Source organism: Aquarana catesbeiana, linkage group LG05 (assembly GCF_042186555.1).
Source record: "Aquarana catesbeiana isolate 2022-GZ linkage group LG05, ASM4218655v1, whole genome shotgun sequence".
NCBI lineage: Eukaryota > Metazoa > Chordata > Amphibia > Anura > Ranidae > Aquarana > Aquarana catesbeiana.
Genome location: NC_133328.1, coordinates 615,032,447 through 615,044,506, shown reverse-complemented (window position 1 = coordinate 615,044,506; position 12,060 = coordinate 615,032,447). Strand labels below are relative to the sequence as shown.

The window sequence follows — 12,060 nt, the reverse complement described above, 5'->3', positions numbered from 1 at the left end:
TGGCCATCCTTTATGATCTGTTGGGTTTCTTCTCCTTTTTCTGCCAGTTTTGCCATTCTTGCTTCTTGGCATGTATACGTAGCAGACACCCAGATTGTCTGTCCTTTCCTGGCTTATTTATTGTCTACTGTTTTCTTTTTTTTTTTTTTTTTTACTGTCTTAATACATGGCAACTACTTGGCCTGAGCAGTTTTTTCCATTGAGTATCTCTATCTAATACTGGGTTATGACAGATGCCAGAATTCACCCAGAACCTTCAGGGGTTCCAACTGCAGAGTTCTCATCACCTGAGTTTTACAAACTGCAGCCGTTTCCACCGAGGACCTGCAATGCTTGTTGGCATATTCATACATTTTTCACTATATATGGATGTCTTGGCTTTAATACTTTTCAGGATCTCTTACCTGGCTGGAGCAGAAAAAAAAAACAAAAAACCTCTGTGCATCCTGGGGGAGTCATGTGTTCTCCCCCCATGATGCAGAACTTTTCCAGGCTTGTATAGTATCACATGATGAAAGTGGGTCTCACCCCCCCCCCCCCCCCCCCCCCGTTGTCAGCTCCAACAAGTAACATACACGGGGTATATTGCAGCAGCTGCATTGGAAGGAGGAGAAACGGGTCAATGCTGTAAAGGTGAGTACAAGTGGGTCGGGGGGAGGGGGGGACTTTAAAGAGACTTTTTCTTGAGCCTGTTTTGTTGGCGAATGAATGATCTAAGGGCATAGGCGCGCTAAAACCCGGTTGCCTTGTACTGAGCTCAAGCACTATTGTCCCCATTCCTCTGCTGGTCTGAGCTCACATTGTGCCGGGCCCAAGCACCCTTACGTCATCACCTCTGCCAGCCAGACCACAGTGATCTCTGCTTCATGAGTACTCGGTGATCCGTGAGAATTCTGTGTCCTCGAGCAGGGATAGTGAACACGCACAGGTGTGTACTGTGCCCGAGTCCAACTAAACTGCATCTGTACCCACCTCTTCAAGCGGGCCAGGGTATGGTATGCTGAACCATGCCTGAGAATGTTTGGAGCAATCACATTTGTCAATTGAACTGGTCCTTTAGAGGTCAAACGTGTTTGGGACACGGTACAGGTCACCAAGTGTGAGTTCACCACATGGGCACAGAGCCCCATGTAGCCTGTAGCTGCAAACAGACAGCCTATTTAAGTGATGGGATAAGCGTCGGCTGTCTAATTTGCCTGCACTGCCAAGTTTAACAGGGACGGGTGCAGAGCTGCGGACGCACAAGCTCTATGCCATCCTCTACATCTGTGTGAATGAGCCCTATACTCTAAAAGTGATTGTAAAGGTTCAAGAAAAAAAAAAAAAAATAAATAACAAACATGTTATACTTATCTCCTCTGTGTAAGGGTTTTGCACAGAGCGGCCCCCGATCCTCCTTTTCTGGAGTCCCCCGACAGCACTCCTGGCTCCTCCTCCACATTGAGTGCCCCCACGGACAGCCGCTTTCCATGGGGGCACTCTTGCGGGCGTGCTCCTGCTGCTGCATCCATTGACACAGACAGCAGGACTCTGGGGGGCAGCTACACCACAGAATGTTTTTCACCTTAATGCATAGAATGTATTATGGTGAAACCCCCCCCCCCCCGAGTCTTTATAACTCTAAGTGTATTGTGCACAAGGCAAAGCTGCAGTGAGGTAGAACCAAGTGCCACCTGTGATTGTATCTTCCTGCTGAATTGCCTGTTATATACAGTGAAAATCGAAGTGAGAGAAAGAGCCCCTTTCACATGGGCATTCCGTCTGTCCCTTTGCCATCCATCTATTAATGGCTGAAAAACTGACAGCAAGTCATTTCCATAGACAAATGCATCTGCATCCGTCCAGTTTTTTTAAATGATACAGCCATTGAAATGGAACAGATTGGATTTGAATGGATGTAAACGGATGCCATTCGTTTACATCCGTTCTGTTCATGCTTTTAGGCAAGAAACTTTTTTTTTTATACCAGGGGTCTTTAGACTTTATAAACAAAGGGCCGGTTTATTATCCTTCAGACTTTAAGGGGGCCAGACTGTGGCCAGCGGGAGTATAACTTTTTCCTGGCATTAGTGGATATAAACATCGCCACATTTGGTATCAGTGGAAGGAATAGTGCCCCATCGTTGGCATCAGTGGGAGGAATGGTGCCCCATTGTTGGTGTCAGCGGGAGGCATGGTGCCTCATTGTTGGTGCTAGCGGGAGGCGTGGAGCCCCGTAGTTGGTGCCAGCGGGAGGCATGGTGCCCCGGTGCCAGCGGGAGGCATGGTGCCCCATTGGTGGTGCCAGCGGCAGAAATAGTGCCCCATTGGTGGTGCCAGCGGGAGGCATGGTGCCCCATTGGTGGTGCCAGCGGGAGGCATGGTGCCCCATCATTGGTACCGGTTGGCAGAATAGTGTCTTGTTTTAGTGGGAGAAAGTGCCCTGAGGATCGGCTATAGGCAAGGAAAGGGCCGCAGTCTGGAGACCATTGGTTTATACACTTGTCTCCTCTGATTTCTGCAACAACTAAAAAAAACAGATGCAAACTGAACTGAAGACAGATGTGCTAACTGATGTTGCCTGATGTGAATCTGTTTTCATCAGTTTTTTTCTTAGCCTTCAAACTGAACTCTGCTGTATCTGAGCACCACAGATTGGAAACGCTATTTAATTTACTTTTAATATTCAAAGCGAACTCGCCCTTCCATCCATTTTTTTTTTTGAGAAATCACTTTTTAAAAACACCCCCCCAGCATTTACACTCACGGCCATCTTGACTAAGGGCAGATAATTCATGTAGCATTTACTTCCTGGAATCCATCTGCCCTTTGCTCAGGCATGCAGGCAGGACGGTGTGCTTTAGCTGAGAAAGCCCCTCCTCCCCTTCTCCAGAACACGAAGACTCCTGGGATGTATGACATAATTTTGGCCTAGGCCAGAAACCAGGAAGCAACTGAGGAAATGTCAAAAAAGTTTAAAACAAGTAAATCTAATATCCTTCCATTTTACTTCCTATCGATTTATCGAATATTGCTAGCAGCATAAAGATGAAAAATAGTTCACATTGAGAGAGTTTAGTTCCCCTTTAAATGGTCCTGGGGAGGTGGGAGGAGCTTGGAACTCAGGTCCAGAGATCTCTTTGCCCTTTGTTAGATATGAGACCAGTGGGGGAGTTATCAGTTTGACATTCACCTAAACGTATCAGTTTTCAATGGATTGCTCCTTTACAATCGATGCCTCCGTCATGTGTGCAGTTTACTGTTTTCCGACGTGTCGGTCCCTAACTTACTAATGACAATAGCCTAATATACACTTCCTGCAGTATATTCCTCGGTCTACAAGTGCCATTCTTCATGTATGGTAAGGCTACCATCTGTCAAGATCACATTACGAGTTTGGCATGCTTGTGCTGAATTGGATACTGCCTGTAAATTCCCTGAGCATTGTCCTTTCAGACGTGGACAAAGATGTTAGCGATTCTGGAGACAGGCAGTCCGACCAATCGGCCAGCAGATAATTTTAAGGGTTCCTGGGATCATTTCCATTGAAAGCAATAGAAAAGGCTCAAGGCGTTTTGGTTGCTTGGCTCCTGGGATTAGTCCTGGTGGCTACTGACAATGCATGTCACGTGAGTCTACTGTTTTTTTTTCTGTGTTGGCCTGTGTCACGTGTATGTGTTGTCAGACTTCTAAATGTATTCAATGTGCTTATATATGAAATATTTTTTTATGACTTTATTAACTACCAGCTTGGTAATGCTGACATTTTTGCTGGTCTGATTGTGATGTGTGATTGAAGTGTGTCATCCAGCTGGATTCATGTGTGGGTATGATGTGGCACTAAGTGTATGTTTGTCATTGGTGAATATGCCACTGAAAAATGTGCTTAGCATGTAGGTTTAGCTCAAGCAATTTGCTGTCTATTTACACAATAGACAGAAAAATAATGAAATCCCGTTCAGCCGGTTCTCTTTCTAGGAAATATGTTCAACTTGGTATGCCATACCCGTGTGTCAGCCTAATAAATCCTTAATTTATCTCTGTGTATAAAAGGGATGGAATGTATTTAATAGCTTGCAGGGAAATAAATTAAAATATATATAATTTTATATGTTTTTTTTTTTTTTTATGGAATCCCAGCACCTTCTGTCTCTGTAGGTTTCTTTAAAAGAGAAGTATGGGATTCATTTTTTATTTTGGAATCATACTTGCCTAGGTGGATGCCCACTGATGCCAGTAAAAAGTTATACTCCCGCTGGCCACAGTCTGGCCCCCTTGAAGTCTGAAAGATAATAAACTGGCCCTTTGACTTAATATACAAGTAGCGTCACGTCACAACTGAGTAGAAAAGAGAAGAAAGGCGCCTCTAAGTGTAGCAATATGGTTACATTTAATTAAGGTACAACATTTAGCAACTCTCACATAGATGATTGAAAGAGGCACATCTAAGTATCCAGGCATCTGAGTAAAGTTGTCCACATCCTCCGCACCACCATCGATGTCATCCCTTCCACGCTGCGCTCCACAAGAGCTTCAAGTCTCACTTTCAGATCGCTCTACTGCAAGGGTAGTCTTCCCGGTCACAGTTGCAAACTGACAACGGTGAGAGCCGGCGGTGTTGAGGACGGTCTATGTGAACAGCTTTACCCCAGATGTCTGCATACTTACAGTTGTGCTCAAGTTTGCATACCCTAGCAGAAATTTTGACATTTTGGCATTTAGATTGAAAATATGACCGTACCAAAAAATTGTCTTTTATTCAAGGATAGTAATCACATGAAGCCATTTATTATCACATTTTTTTGGCTTATTTTTAAAATCATAATAACATAAATCACCCATATGGCCCTGATGAAAAGTTTACATACCCTGGAATGTTTGGCCTTGGTACAGACACAGAAGGTGGCACACACAGGTTAAAATGGCTACTAAAGGTTAATTTCCCACATTTGTGGCTTTTTAAATCATAATTAGTGTCTGTGTATAAATAGTCAGTGAGTTTGTTAGCTCTCACCTGGATGCACTAGGCAGGCTAGATACTAAACCATGGGGAGCAAAAAAGAACAGTCAAAAGACCTGTGTAACGAGGTAATGAAACTTTAATAGGATGGAAAAGGATATAAAAAGATATCCAAAGCCTCGAATATGCCAGTCAGTACTGTTCAGTCATTTAATACAAAGTGGAAAATTTGGGGATCTTTTGATACCAAGCCAAGGTCAGGTAGACCAAGAAAGATTTCAGCCACAACTGCCACAGGAATTGTTCGGGATACAAAGAAAAACCCACAGGTAACCTCAGGAAAAATACAGGCTGCTCTGGAAAAAGATGGTGTGGTTTTTAAGGAGCACAATATGATGATACTTAAACAAAAAAGAGCTGCATGGTCAAGTTGCCAGAAAGAAGCCTTTACTGTACAAGTTCCACAAAAAAAGCCTGGTTACAATATGCCCAACAACACCTTGACATGCCTCATTGGCTTTTTTGTGGCATTGGCGCAGTAAAGGCTTCCTTCTGGCAGCTCAACCATGCAGCTCTTTTTTGTTCGTGGTATCGTTGTATCGTTGAAGTTTCGTTGAAGTGTCGTTGAATTGTGCTCCTTAAAAACAACCACACCGACTTTTTGGAGAGCAGCCTGAATTTCTCCTGAGGTTACCTGTGGGGTTTTTCTAAATAGTGGGCAATTCTTCTGCCAGTGGTGGCTGCAATCTTTCTTGGTCTACCTGACCTTGGCTTGGTATCAAAAGAGCCCCGAATTTTCCACTTTTTAATAAGTGATTAAACAGTACTGACTGGCATATGCAAGGCTTTGGGTATATTTTTATATTCTTTTCCATCTTTATAAAGTTCCATTACTTTGTTATGCAGGTCTTTTGACTGTTCTTTTCTACCTCCTCATGGCTCAGTGTCTAGCCTGCTTAGTGCATTCCGTGTGAGAGCTAACAAACTCATTGACTATTTATACACAGACACTAATTGTGATTTAAAAAGCCACAAATGTGGGAAATTAACCTTTTAATTGCCATTTTAACCTGTGTGTGCCACCTTCTGTGTCTGTACCAAGGCCAAACATTCCAGGGTATGCAAACTTTTGATCAGGGCTATTTGGGTGATTTCTGTTATGATTTTAAAAGGAGCCAAAAAATGATGTAATAATAAATGGCTTCATGTGATCACTATCCTTAACCACTTGCCACCCGCCATATAGCAGAATGACGGCGGCAAAGTGGTTTCAATATCCTGACTGGGCATCATATGACGTCCTCAGGATATTGAGCCGCTGCGCACCCCCGGGGGCACGCATCGCGGCGATCGTTGTTGCGGGGTGTCAGACTGAGACTCTTTACCACGTGATCAGCCGTGTCCAATCATGGCTGATCACAATGTAAATAGGAAGAGCCGGTGATCGGCTTTTCCTCACTCGCGTCTGACAGACGCGAGTAGAGGAGAGCCGATCGGCTGCTCTCCTGACAGGGGGGGGTCTGTGCTGGTTGTTTATCAGCACAGCCCCCCCTCGGATCCCACCCAGGACCACCAGGGAAACCAGCCACACTGGACCACCAGGTATGCCCCCTAGACCCCCAGGGAAATACTAATCTGTGCAAAGGCAGCTGCCAATCAATGCCCAGGCAGCTGCCAATCAGTGCCCACTCCAATGCCTACCAGTGCCACCAGGGATGCCTGTCAGTGCCACGTATCAGTGCCGCCTATCAGTGCCCATCAGTGCCACACATAAGAACCCATCTTTGCAGCCTTTCAGTGCCCATCAGTTTCGCCTATCAGTGCCCACCAGTGCCACCCAATGCCACCCATGAGTGCCCATCAGTGCCACCTTTCAATGCCCATCAGTGCTGCATATCAGTGCTGCATATCAGTGCCCATCGTCAGTGCCCGCTCATTGGTGCCACCTCATCGCTGCCGCCTTATCAGTGCCTGTCAGTGCCACCTTATCAGTGCCCATCAGTGAAAGAGAAAACTTATTTATTTACAAAATTTTTAAACAGAAACAAAAGCAAAACTTTTATTTTTTTCAAAATTTTCGGTCTTTTTTTTATTTGTTTCGCAAAAAATAAAAACCGCAGAGATGAAGAAATACCACCAAAAGAAAGTTCTATTTGTGGGAACAAAATGATAAAAATTTAGTTTGGGTACAGTGTAGCATGACCGCGCAATTGTCATTCAAACTTTTTTGGCAAAATCCAGTCATATTTTCAATATTAATGCCAAAATTACACAATTTCTGCCAGGGTATGCAAAATTTTTAGCTCAATTGTAGAAGTGCCTCTTCTATTCATCAACCATTTTTTTAAGGCTTTATTCCCTTCTGTTTTCACCTGGTGATCTGGCCAGTAACGCACCTCCTGTATTAGAGTGCCCCCCACTCTGGATGAATGAGCACAGAGAGCACCTTTTTTGGACAGTAACATTTTCAGTCTGGGGGGGGTGGGGGAAGTGTTAGATGTACTAGCAGACTTAAATACAATAACAAATTGAAGCCCAACTCCAGCTCGCACTTTATAATCAGTTACAGAAAATTTTTTTTTTTTTTCCATTTGGGATAAAGGTTTTATATAAATAAATAAAAGTTGATCATTGTAATCATCCCTGCTAATGTTTAAAGGGGTTGTAAACCCTCAAGGTTTTCACCTTAATGCATTAAGGTGAAAAACCTTCTGTGGTGCAGCAGCCCCCAGACACCCCCCCCCCCCCCTTTTTACTTACCTGAACACGATCGTTCCAGTGACAGGGATGAGCACAGCAGCTCCAGCCGCTGTCTTGGGTCCTCATTGGATAGATTGATAGAAGCGGGAGCCATTGGCTCCCACTGCTGTCAATCAAATCCAGTGACACGGGAGACAGGGGGGTGGGGCCGAGTCCTGCTGTCTGTGTCAATGGACGCAGCAGAAGGACTCTGAAGCGCGCCTGCACAAGTGCCGCCATGAAAAGCGGCAACCTGCGAGGGCACTTGAGAAGAGGAAGATCCAGGAGCGCCGCTGAGGAACCCCAGAAGAAGAGGATTGGGGCCGCTCTGTGCAAAACCCTTGCACAGAGGAGGTAAGTATGACATGTTTGTTATTTAAAAAAAAAAAATAAATAAACCTTTACAATCAATTTAATGGTTTATGTCATCTCCGTAACTGATACATTCTGCTGGAGGGCTTGTTCTTTTGAAAATCAAAAGACTTGCTCTCTGGATCACCAGATGAAAATAAAAGAAAGCCTAAAAAAAGAAAAGTGCAGCCATAATGCAGGACGGGTCCCCCTTCAATTCAAGTATTGCTACAGGTATTGCCGGCTGTTGCTGTCCCAGGCGGAGTACAGCTGGCATCACTCCGCCTGTGACAGGAGCTGGCACTATATAGGAAGCATCAGCTTATGCGGCTCTGCTCCCTCCACAGCTGTGCTGCATTCAGAACATTGATGCTCTGGAAACCCACGATCTGGGCGTGCCGACCCGCCATCCCAGAGCAGGAAGTCTCAGGCCACATCAGAGGGCCAGTGGTTGGGCACCCCCTGATCTAGTACATCTAACTCTCCCCTCCCCTCAGACTGACAGTGCTGCTGTACCTCCTGTGCTTTATTCCTCCAGAGTTGTGTCTCACTAATACAGGAGGTGTGTTACTGGCCAGATCACCAAGTGAAAACAGAAGGAAAAATCCAAAGAAAACGAATGCAACCACCACATCTAACGATTAGTAAGCTGCAATATGAGAATTTTTGGTTTGGGGTTTAATATCGCTTTAACTAGGGAGTTGGCACCTGACCCAGCCTACTGTTGTGCACTCTTTTGATGCATCAGTGTGATAAGCAGGGAGGACCATGAGAGGAACCTAGACTATGGGCGGCACAGTGGTGTAGTGGGTAGCACTCTCGCCTAGCAGTAAAAAGTGTCGCTGGTTTCGGATCCCAACCATGACACTTCCTGCCTGGAGTTTGCATGTTCTCCCTGTGCCTGCGTGGGTTTCCTCCGGGTACTCCGGTTTCCTCCCACACTCCAAAGACATGCTGGTAGGTTAATTGGCTTCTGTCAAAAATTGGCCCTGATATATGAATGTGAGTTGGGGATCTTGGATTGTGGGCTCCTTGAGGGTAGGGACTGACGTGAGTGTGCGATGTATATGTGGAGCGCTGCGTAAAAATTGACGACGCTATATGGATACCTTTTAAAAATAAATAATAATATAATAGATGAGCATCTTAAAGCGGAGTTCCACACAAAAATGGAACTTCCGCTTTCGGAACCCTCCCCCCCTCCAGTGTCACGGGGGGAGGGGGGTGCAGATACCTGTATAATACAGGTATTTGCACCTACTTCCGGGCATAGACTCCCGCGCGGGGGGGGGGGGGGTGGGGTGTCTACGCCACTTCCTGTCCCCCTCACTATCGGCTGGGAGACACACAGGTCCTAGAGACAACAGGGACCATTCGGATAGCGCAGCGCAACTCGCGCATGCGCAGTAGGGAACCAGGAGGTGAAGCCGCCAGGCTCCACTTCCTGATTCCCTTACCGAAGATGGCGGTTCGGCCTCGGGTGCTGACATCGCGGACGCCCTGGACAGGTAAGCGTCCTTATTTTAAAAGTCAGGAGCTGCAGTATTTGTAGCTGCTGACTTTTTAAAAAAAAAAAAAATTTCGGCGGACCTCCACTTTAATGAGACCCAATGTATAGGGATATGGATAACTGTAGACACGCACACAAACTCGCTCAGGTTGAACTGAATGGGCCGGTGTCTTTATTCAACCTTACTAACTATGTTACTATGTAACTTCAGTAGAATCAAATGTTGCATAGTACAGCACTATAGATAATAATGGAGGAAATGTGTAGGAGCTCCAGGATGGATGATGTGAGTGGCGATGCACCCGATACTGTCTCTGCAGACCTCCTTCTGGAATTTCTGGCTGTCATCCTAATCCTCTGCTTCAGTACATTCTGAGTCGGACCCTTGTCACAGGACAGGATTGCTGAAAAGTGCAGTGAAAATATGCACCTTCTTCCACAGGGCATCGCTTCGTCATTGACTGTGTCATTCACCAGAAAGGCAGAGTGATGTCCCATTCATTCAGTGGACAAGGAAAGGGACACCATGGAAGCAGGGTGAGTATTTCCCTGTCCTGTAAAGTGGATCTGTTGCTGCTGAGTTATCGCCAGTGACAGGATTGGAAGTGTGATTTGGGCCTCGCTGACCTAGAAGAACTAAACAGATTTTGCTATGATCTTTCTCTTACTATTTCTAACATCAGCTGCTGCAAACCTACTAAAACAGCCAGGCAACCAGAAAAGAGCTCAACAAGGGCAACCCACATCTTATGCTGCGTACACACGGTCGGACTTTCTGTCCTACTTGGTCCGGCACACTTTCCGACGGACTTTGTCCGCCAGGTGCGCCAGACTTTAAAACGGACGGACTTGCCCACACACGACCGGACTTTGCGGCGGGCTAAGTCCGCCCGTTTTTCCGACGGACTTTCGCCGGAGTTACGGACTTTCAGAATGAACGAACTTGCCCACACACGGACAAGTCCGTTTATTTTGAACGTGACTCAGGTGCGACGGGACTAGAAAAGGATGTCAATCTTGCCGCTTTTATCGGCGAGATTGACACCTTGCGAGCCCCGTCGCGGGGCATGCCAGGCCCTTAGGTCTGGTATGGATTATAAAGGGGAACCCCCTACGCCGAAAAAACGGCGTAGGGTCCCCCCTAAAATCCATACCAGACCCCGATCCGAGCACGCAGCCTGGCCGGTCAGGAAAGGGGGTGGGGACGGCATGGCGCCCCCCTCCCCCAAAGCACCCACCCCCCCCATGTTGAGGGCATGCGGCCTGGTACGGTTCAGGAGGGGGGGGGGGGGGGCGCTCGCTCGTCCCCACCCCCTTTCCTGACCGGCCAGGCTGCGTGCTCGAATCGGGGTCTGGTATGGATTTTAGGGGGGACCCTACGCCGTTTTTTTGGCGTAGGGGGTTCCCCTTTATAATCCATATCAGACCTAAGTGCCTGGCATGCCCCCCGCTCGCCGCAATAGGAAAATTTGTTTTTCCTATTGCAGTGAGCGTGAGATGCAATACCCTGCCCTTTCGTCGTATCTGGTCCGTTGGACCAGCATACACACGAGCGGGCTTTCCGTCGGACCAGCACACAGACGAGCGGACTGTCCGCCAGAAACTGAGTCCGACGGAAAGATTTAAAACTTGTTTCAAATCTAGGTCCGGCGGGCTTTTGGGAAAAAGTCCGCCGGAAAAGTCCGCCGGCGCCTACACACGGGCGGATTGTCCGGCACACTCTGGTCCGCCGGACCAAGTATGCTGGAAAGTCCGACCGTGTGTACGCGGCATTACCCTCACAACGGGTTTCCTTTTAAGGCTGTAAATTGTGGCCAATCAGCTACTGCCGAACTACAAATGCCATCAGGCCTGAAGATATTCTTTCTTGCGTGTGTGTGTGTGTGTGGCATCCTTTTGATCTTTTTCGTTCCTCTTGTGTTTTCAGATGACGTGCATCACATCTGTGCATTGAATGGGGTGTGGGTTCTTCCTTTTATTACTGGGTTATTTTGTTCCCTCTGTTGCTGTCACGATGACATATTTGAGGTGCACATATGGTTATGCTCAGCATCCACTTCTATTATTCATCGAGCGCCTCTTGTTATGCAAACTTTGATAATCGCTTCCCTCTCTGCAGTCGATCTGACCAGCGTACGTGAGATCCCTGTAGATGGGGGTGAAGGCAAAAACGATTACTTCATCCTTGTGCTGTCACAGCAGTGCGTTCGGTGACTCTGCCCCCACCCCTAGGCAGGGGGGGGGGGTGTCTCATGGCTGATCACGATTGTGGTTTTATCATGGCTGACCCCAAATGCCATCAAAATCTCTTTCTGCTTCAATCTACTCCAAACAGTGTCCTGACCTTTTATCTGTCTTAGCCGTGCTTCCAGCTCAGCAGCCTCACCAGAAAAACAAAAAAAAAACAAAACTGCGTTCTTTAATGATAAATCTTAGCATAGAGATCGCTAAAGCATGCGTTTTACGATAGCCAGAGTTCCCTAATGATGTGCAGGAATTGAATGCAGTCATTTAGGCCTTT

At 46.6% G+C, this 12,060-nt stretch overlaps 1 protein-coding gene across 4 annotated transcripts in view; it reads left to right on the top strand.

Annotated features, from left to right (window-relative positions):
• ASAP1 (ArfGAP with SH3 domain, ankyrin repeat and PH domain 1) overlaps positions 1-12,060 on the top strand; it is a 411,321-nt gene that overhangs the window by 113,664 nt on the left and 285,597 nt on the right. The window lies entirely within an intron of this gene.